Source organism: Emys orbicularis, chromosome 24 (assembly GCF_028017835.1).
Source record: "Emys orbicularis isolate rEmyOrb1 chromosome 24, rEmyOrb1.hap1, whole genome shotgun sequence".
Taxonomy (NCBI): domain Eukaryota; kingdom Metazoa; phylum Chordata; order Testudines; family Emydidae; genus Emys; species Emys orbicularis.
In genome coordinates, this window is record NC_088706.1 from 446,107 (window position 1) to 453,853 (window position 7,747).

Below are 7,747 nucleotides of genomic sequence, written 5' to 3' on the forward strand. Positions count from 1 at the left end.
CTGGCAACTCCAGATAGCTACCAGTCGGTCGCTAACCAGTTTAGAGTGGGGAAGTCGACCGTTGGAATCATGTTGATGCAAGTTTGCAGGGCCATTAATCGCATCCTGCTCAGAAGAACCGTGACTCTGGGTAACGTGCATGACATTGTGGCTGGCTTTGCACAAATGGGTTTCCCTAACTGCGGAGGGGCAATAGATGGGACGCATATTCCAATTCTGGCAGCAACCCACCTAGCCACCGAGTACGTTAATCAGAAGGGGTATTTCTCTATGGTTCTCCAGGCGCTTGTGGATCATTGTGGGCGTTTCATTGACATTAACGCAGGCTGGCCCGGAAAGGTGCATGACACACGCATCTTTCGGAACACTGGCCTGTTCAGGAAGCTGCAAGCCGGGACTTTTTTCTCCAGACCAGAAGATCACCGTAGGGGAAGTCAAAATGCCCACTGTGATCCTTGGAGACCCTGCTTACCCTTTAATGCCGTGGCTCATGAAACCCTACACAGGGAGCCTTGACAGCAGCAAGGAGCGGTTCAACAACAGGTTGAGCTGGTGCCGAATGACTGTGGAGTGTGCTTTTGGCCATTTAAAGGGCCGCTGGCGATCTCTGTATGGGAAGCTGGACTTGGCCAAAAACAGCATCCCCACGGTTATATCCGCGTGCTGTACCCTCCATAACATTTGTGAAGGGAAAGGTGAAAGATTCACTCAGGCATGGAACTTGGAGGTTCAACACCTGGAAGCTGAATTTGAACAGCCAGAGAGCAGGGCTATTAGAGGGGCCCAACGCGGGGCTGCAAGGATTAGGGATGCCTTGAGGAAGCAATTTGAGGCTGAAAGCCACCGGTAATGTCTGGTGCCCTGCACGGGAGTGAAGTGCAGTGGTTCCAATGTGAGTAGTAATCTGTGTTTGCTACGCTGACTTGCAGTGCCTGTTGCTTTCCTGGGCTAAGGTATCTTTTACTTTATGCAATAATAAAGAATGTTTTCAAAACCAAAAAATCCATTTATTGAAAAGAAACACAACTGCTTGGGAAACAGACAGGGCAAGGGGGGTGGGGTGGGGAACGGTACAATCACAGATTTGCATATGTCCTATTATCATACTCAGCCTTCCTGTCTGGAGTGCTGCACTTCAGGATGGCTGTACTGCATGGTGATGGGGGTTGAGTGCAGAGGGTAAGGGTCATAGTTTTCAGGGCTGAGTGGTGAAGCTACAGGTGTTGGATGCAGCTGGTGGCGATAAGAACCCGGATGTTGGGGAAAGTGGGTTGGAGGTGACATTGGGGCACAAGGGAAATAATTTTGGGACAAGGGCTGCAGGGGGTGGGGGCGGGCGCAGTAGTGCTCCGCCTGCATGGCTACAAGCACCTGGATCAAGTCCGCTTGGCGCTCCATGATGCTTATCAGCAGCTCCATGCTTTGGTGCCGGCGGACCCTCCTTTCACTCTCCCGCCACTCCTGCACTTTTTGATTTTCATTAAGGGAGTGCTGCATGACTTCATACAGCATGTCCTCTTTGCTTCTAGGTGGCCTCTTCCTGATTCTTTGCAGCCTCTCAGACCGTGATAACACGGACGGCTGAGATCTCAAGGTTGCATCTGTAAAGGCAAAATGCAACACTTAACAGAGGCAGCATGGTTCACACCAGACAGAGCAATGATTCCCCCATACTTAAGGAGGGCAAGCACAGTCTACACAATAGCATAATTTGCCTGTCCCAAAGTGAGCACACATAAACCCACGGGAGCCCCAAAATGGTGAGTAAGCACAGGGTCAAGTGGGAGTGATTCTTTCATGGCTGTAATGTCCTCTGGGTTTCTGTGCCTTGGGGAGAGCCAACAGCTGCAGGGGGTCCCTACACTGAACACTGTCCCCACATTTTCCACAGGAGTTTGTCCTGCAAGATATCGGGCTGCTGAGGGTCACCTGGGAAGCAAGTGAGGGTCTTCTACTACAATGTGATTCCCCTCCTGGCCCATATGCAGCTTGTCTGTGTGCAGCAATGGTTCCCCCGCCCCTTATGGCACAGTGGTGCGGACATGTTAGCCTGACTGGGACAAGGACCACAGTGGCTCTCCCACGAAACCTGCACAAGTGCATTGCCTAAGTTCTGGATGAGACCTTTGAAGAGATCACTGAGGCTGATTACCGTGATGGGAGAGAGCACATCAATGCACTATTCTGCATCTAGGCATGCATGCAGCCCTAACCCTCCTCGCCCCAAGAGCTCGCACCAACTAACTTCCTTCCCAAAATAAAAGCCGCTTACTGGGAACCTCCTCTGGTGTTTGTCCTTCCCCAAGCACTGGCCACCACGACTGGCTACCTTTTTCCTGGCTTGAGAACAGCTCCTGGCTGCATGCATAATATATGGAGATACACCTATCTCATGGAACTGGAAGGGATCCTGAAAGGTCATTGAGTCCAGCCCCCTGCCTTCAATAGCAGGATCAAGTACTGATTTTGCCCCAGATCCCTAAGTGGCCTCCTCAAGGATTGAACTCACAACCCTGGGTTTAGCAGGCCAATGCACAAATCACTGAGCTATCCCTCCCCCCATCTAGTATCTTCCTCCTCCTCAGCACCTTCACTACCACTTTGCTCCTCCTCCTCCTGCCTTGTTGGACTGGGCTCTGAAGTATGTCTGCTCTGAAGTGTCCATGGTGGAGGAAACCCTGGAGACGACTGGCCCTGCCGAGCACAGAGGACCCGACATCTCATGGGAAACCCCGACACAGACTCTGGTAGGAAGTGACCCAGGGAGGGTGACGGAGTGGTACCTCCCACCCGGGGAAACTCAGCGTATTTTGGTAGGACCCCCCCGCTGAGTCAGTGGCAAGCCGCTATGCCACTGTTAGGGCCCTGGGTCAGGGCCTGTTGGAGTCGGGTGGGCCCGGACCCACCTACTGGGGCTGCCCCATCCCATAAGGGGAGCCCCAATGCTTTGTAGACTCTGGCCGCTAGGCCGTGCTGTCCTGCACCCAAGGACAGCGCTGTAGACTCTGGCCACTAGGCCACGCTGCCCTGCACCCAAGGGCGGCACTGTAGAATGTGACGGATAGGCCATGTGGCCCTGACCCTAGGGGCGTGGACCGTGACATGTGGCTTGTGCTATGCAGACGGTCTAAATTATCATAATGAAAATCTCTTGATAAGAGTAAAGCCCCGATCAAACAGAGCAGAGCCATGAGGTCTGAACTATCCGTTTACAGTATAAGAGCCTGGGCCAGCAGGGACACCGCTCAGGAAAGTGGCATCTTCAAAGAGAGCTGATGGAACAACTTGGGGTAGAGAGGATTTTTGGAAAAGCCTCATTAATTCTTCACAAAAAACTATGTTAAGAAAATATGATCCCTGGGATCTCAGTGCAACCTTCCTTGATAGTGACGGTTGGGAGTTTTAGTTTAAAAACCCTGTGTAAAATGTACTGTGTAAGTACAGCAGACAAGTCTTAAAGGCTCAGTCAAATCACAACTAATTATCATAAGAAAATAAGAATGTCTATGCTGGGTCAGATCAATGGTCAGTCTAGCTCAGTATCATGGCCGGTGCCAGATGCTTCAGAGGAAATTAACAGAACAGGGCAATTTTGAGAGCTCCATCCCCTGTTGTCCAGTCCCAGTTCCTGGCAATCAGAAGTTTAGGGACATGAGAGCGTGGGGTTGCATCCCTTACAATCTTGGCTAATTGCCATTGATGGACCTATCCGCCATGAACTTATCTATTTTTTTTAACCCAGTTATGCTTTTGGCCTTCACAACATCCCCTGGCAATGAGTTCCACAGGTTGACTGTGCATTCTGTGAAGAAGTACTTTCTTTTGTTTGTTTTTAAACCTGCTACATATTAATGTCACTGGGTAACCCCTGGTGGTTGTGTTACGTGAAGTGATAATTAACACTTCCCTATTCACTTTCTCCACACCATTCATGATTTTATAGACCTCTTTCATATCCCCTCCTATGCGTCTCTTTTCTAAGCAGAACAGTCCTAGCCTTTTTAATCTCTCAGAGTATGGAAGTTGTTCCATACACCTAATTTTTGTTGTCATTCTCCAAACTTTTTCAAATTCTAATATATCTTTTTTGAGATGGGGTAACCAGAACTGCATGCAGTATTCAAGGTGTGGGTGTCCCATGGATTTATATAGTGGCATTATGATCTTTTGTCTTATTATCTATCTCTTTCCTAATAGTTCCTAACATCCTGTTAGCTTTTTTGACTGCCACTTCACATTGAGCCGATGTTTTCAAAGAACTATCCACAATTACTACCACTTTCTTGAGTGGTAAAAGCTAATTTAGATCCCATTATTTTGTATGTATAGTTGGGATTATTTTTTTCCAAAGTCCATTACTTTGCAATTACCAACACGGAATTTCATCTGCCATTTTGTTCCCCTGTCACTCAGTTTTGTGAGATACTTTCATTTCTTTGTAGTCTGTTTTGGATTTAACTATCTTGAGTAATTTTGTATCATTTGAAAATCTGGCTACCTTATTGTTCACCCCCTTTTCCAGATCATATATGAATATGTTGAACAGCACAGGTACCATACAGATGCTTGGGGGACCCTGCTATTTACCCCTCTCCATTGTGAAAATTGGCCATTTATTCCTACCCTTTGTTTCCTGTCTTTTAACCAGTTACTGATCCATGAGAGGACCTTCCCTTTTATCCCATGACTGCTTACTTTGCTTAAGAGCCTTTGGTGAGGGACTTTGTCAAAGGTTTTCTGAAAGCCCATGTACACTATATCTACTGGATCATCCTTGTCCACATGCTTATTGACACCCTCAAAGAATTCTAATACATTGGTGAAGCATGATTTCCCTTTATAAAAGCCGTGCTGACACTTCTCTAGCATATCATATTTCTTTATATGTCTGATAAATCTGTCAGTTTCAATCAGTTTGCCTGGTACTGAAGTTAGCCTTACCCGCCCGTAATTGCCATGATCACCTCTAAAAATGCTGATGAAGTGGGTTCTAGCCCACGAAAGCTTATGCCCAAATAAATTTGTTAGTCTCTAAGGTGCCACAAAGACTCCTCGTTGTTTTTTCTAAAAATCCAAGTTACATTGGCCACTCACCAGTCATCTGGTACAGAGGCTGATTTTAGCAATAGTTTGCATACCACACTTAGTAGTTCTGCATTTTCATATTTGAGTTCCTTCAGAACTCAGATGAATCCCATCTGGTCCTGGAGACTTATTTCTGTTTAATTGATCAATTTGTTCCAGAACCTCCTCTACTGACACCTCAATCTAGGACAGTTCTTCTGATTTGTTCCCTAAAAAGAATGGCTCTGGTGTGAGGATCTCCCCCACAGGGCCGTCCCTAGCCATTTTGGTGCCCTACGCAGCCCCCCCCCCATGGGGGGGGGGGGCTATGTGGGGCCCCAGGCCTCCAGGGGGAGGGGCTGGGAGTAAGGGGGGGAAACCGGCCCCAGCCCGCTCCGCTCTGCTCCCCTGGCTCCCAACCTTGGGGGGCAGGGGGGAACCGCCCCCCAGCACTCGCCAGCGGCGCGCCTCGGAGCCAGGGGAGCAGAGCAGGCTGGGGCCGAGTCGGTACACTTACCATGCGGTGAGTGCAAGCCCGTCCCCTGCAGCAGTCCTCAGGGGAGTGGGGGCGGGGCTGGGGCGGAGCAGGGGTGGGGCCATGGGGAAGAGGCGGAGCAGGGGCTGGAGCAGTACGCAGCTGCGCAGGGCACCAGGAAATGTGGTGCCCCAAATTCCCTGGTGCCCTACCCAGCTGCGTACTTAGCGTATGGGTAAGGACGGCCCTGCTCCCCCATATCTTTTGCAGTGAAGACTGATGCAAAATATTCATTTAGCTTCTCCCTAACAGTCTTAAGTACCTCAATCATCCAGTGGCTCCACTGACTGTTGGGAAGGGTTCCTGCTTCTGATGTACTTAAACTTTTGCTGTTAGGTTTTTGTGTCTTTAGCTAGTTGCTCTTATACTTATAAACTCTGGCAAGTCAAGTGTAAACTCCTATTTTCCTCAGTAGGATTTACCTTCCAAGTTCTAAAGGATGCCTTTTTGCCTCTGTCTCTTTTACTCTGCTGTTTAGCCATATTGGCATTATTTAGGGCCCTTTTACTGTTTTTCTTTTAAAAATTAAGGTATACATTTAGTTTGAGCTTCTATTATTGTGTTTTTAAAATAATCTGTATGTAGTTTGCAGGCATTTCATCCTTGCGAGTGTTCCTTTTAATTTCCCTTTATCAAACTTCATTTTTTGTGTAGTTCCCCTATTTGAATTTAAATGCTACCATGGTGGGTTCCTTTGGCATTCTCCCCCCCCCCCCAAGATGTTAAATTTAATTACATTATGGTCGCCACTACTGAGCAGTTCAGTTGTATTCAGTTCTTGGACCAGATTCTGTGCTCCAATTAGGACTGAATCAAAAATTTCCTCTCCCCTTGTGGGTTCCAGTACAAGCTGCTCCAAGAAGCTGCCATTTATAGTGTCTAGAAATTTTACCTCTGCATCCCTTCCTGAAGTGACATATACCCAGTCAATATCAGGATAGTTGAAATTCCCCATTATTACTGTGTCTTCTGCCTTTGTAGCCTCTTTAATCTCCCTGAGCATTTCACAGTCACCATCACAATCCTAGTCAGGTGGTAGATAGTATATTCCTAATTCTACACTCTTCATTATTCAAGCATGGAATTGCTGTCCATAGGAAGCCTATGGTACAGTTGGACTCATCTGAGATTTTTACTTTATTTGACTCTGTTTTCTTTCACATATAGTGCCACTTCCCTGACCAGCACAATCTACTCTATTTCACTGTATCTTTAAGGCACTGCCTTCTACTGAGGGCTATTTCCAGGCCAGAACCCCAAATTTTGCCCTTTTCTGTATAGGGCTAATAAAAAAGTTGGAAGAAACTTTTTATATTTTTGTCTGACTTTCAATGAAATTTCACCATTGGATACAGATCAAGGCTGGAAGATTTCTGCCTGAAAGGAAAAAGCTTTAGGAAGTGATGAGAGATTGAAAACTGGGTCTTAGAGCAGTTGCTGCAGCTTCTCAAAAGAGGTTTGATTCCTGTAGGTTCAAACAAACTGTCAGCTCTAGCCCCGGTGTTTGAGGGAATTGCCTTGCCCGTTAGTGACTGGCAGTGTTCTGCAAAGTCAAAGTGAACACAGCATTCAATTCCTACAAGATTTTAGAATTATTTAATGGCATAAAAGGTAATAGTGTTGATGTAGTATATTTTGACGCCCGCAAGGTGTTTGCCTTGGTACCCCACAACATTTTGATTAAACAACTAGAATGATATAAAATTAACATGCCACACATTAAATGGATTAAAAATTGGCTGATAGGACTCAAAATGTAATTGTAAATGGGAATCGTCATCAAGTGAGTGTGTTTCCAGTGGGGTCCCACAGGGATCATTTCTTGGCACTTTGCTACTTAATATTTTTATCAATTACCTGGAAGAAAACACAAAATCATCACTGAAAGTTTGCAGATGACACAACAATTGGAGAAGTGGTAAATAATGAAGAGGACAGGTCACTTATCAAGAGCAATCTGGATCACTTGGTTAAACTGGGCTCAAGCAAACAATATGCATTTTAATATAGCTAAATGTATACATCTAGGAACAAAGAATGTAGGGCATACTTACAGGATGGGGTACTCTATCTTGAGAAGTAATGACTCTGAAAGATTTGGGGATTGTGCTGGATAATCAGCTGAAGATAACCTCCTGGTGTGATGCT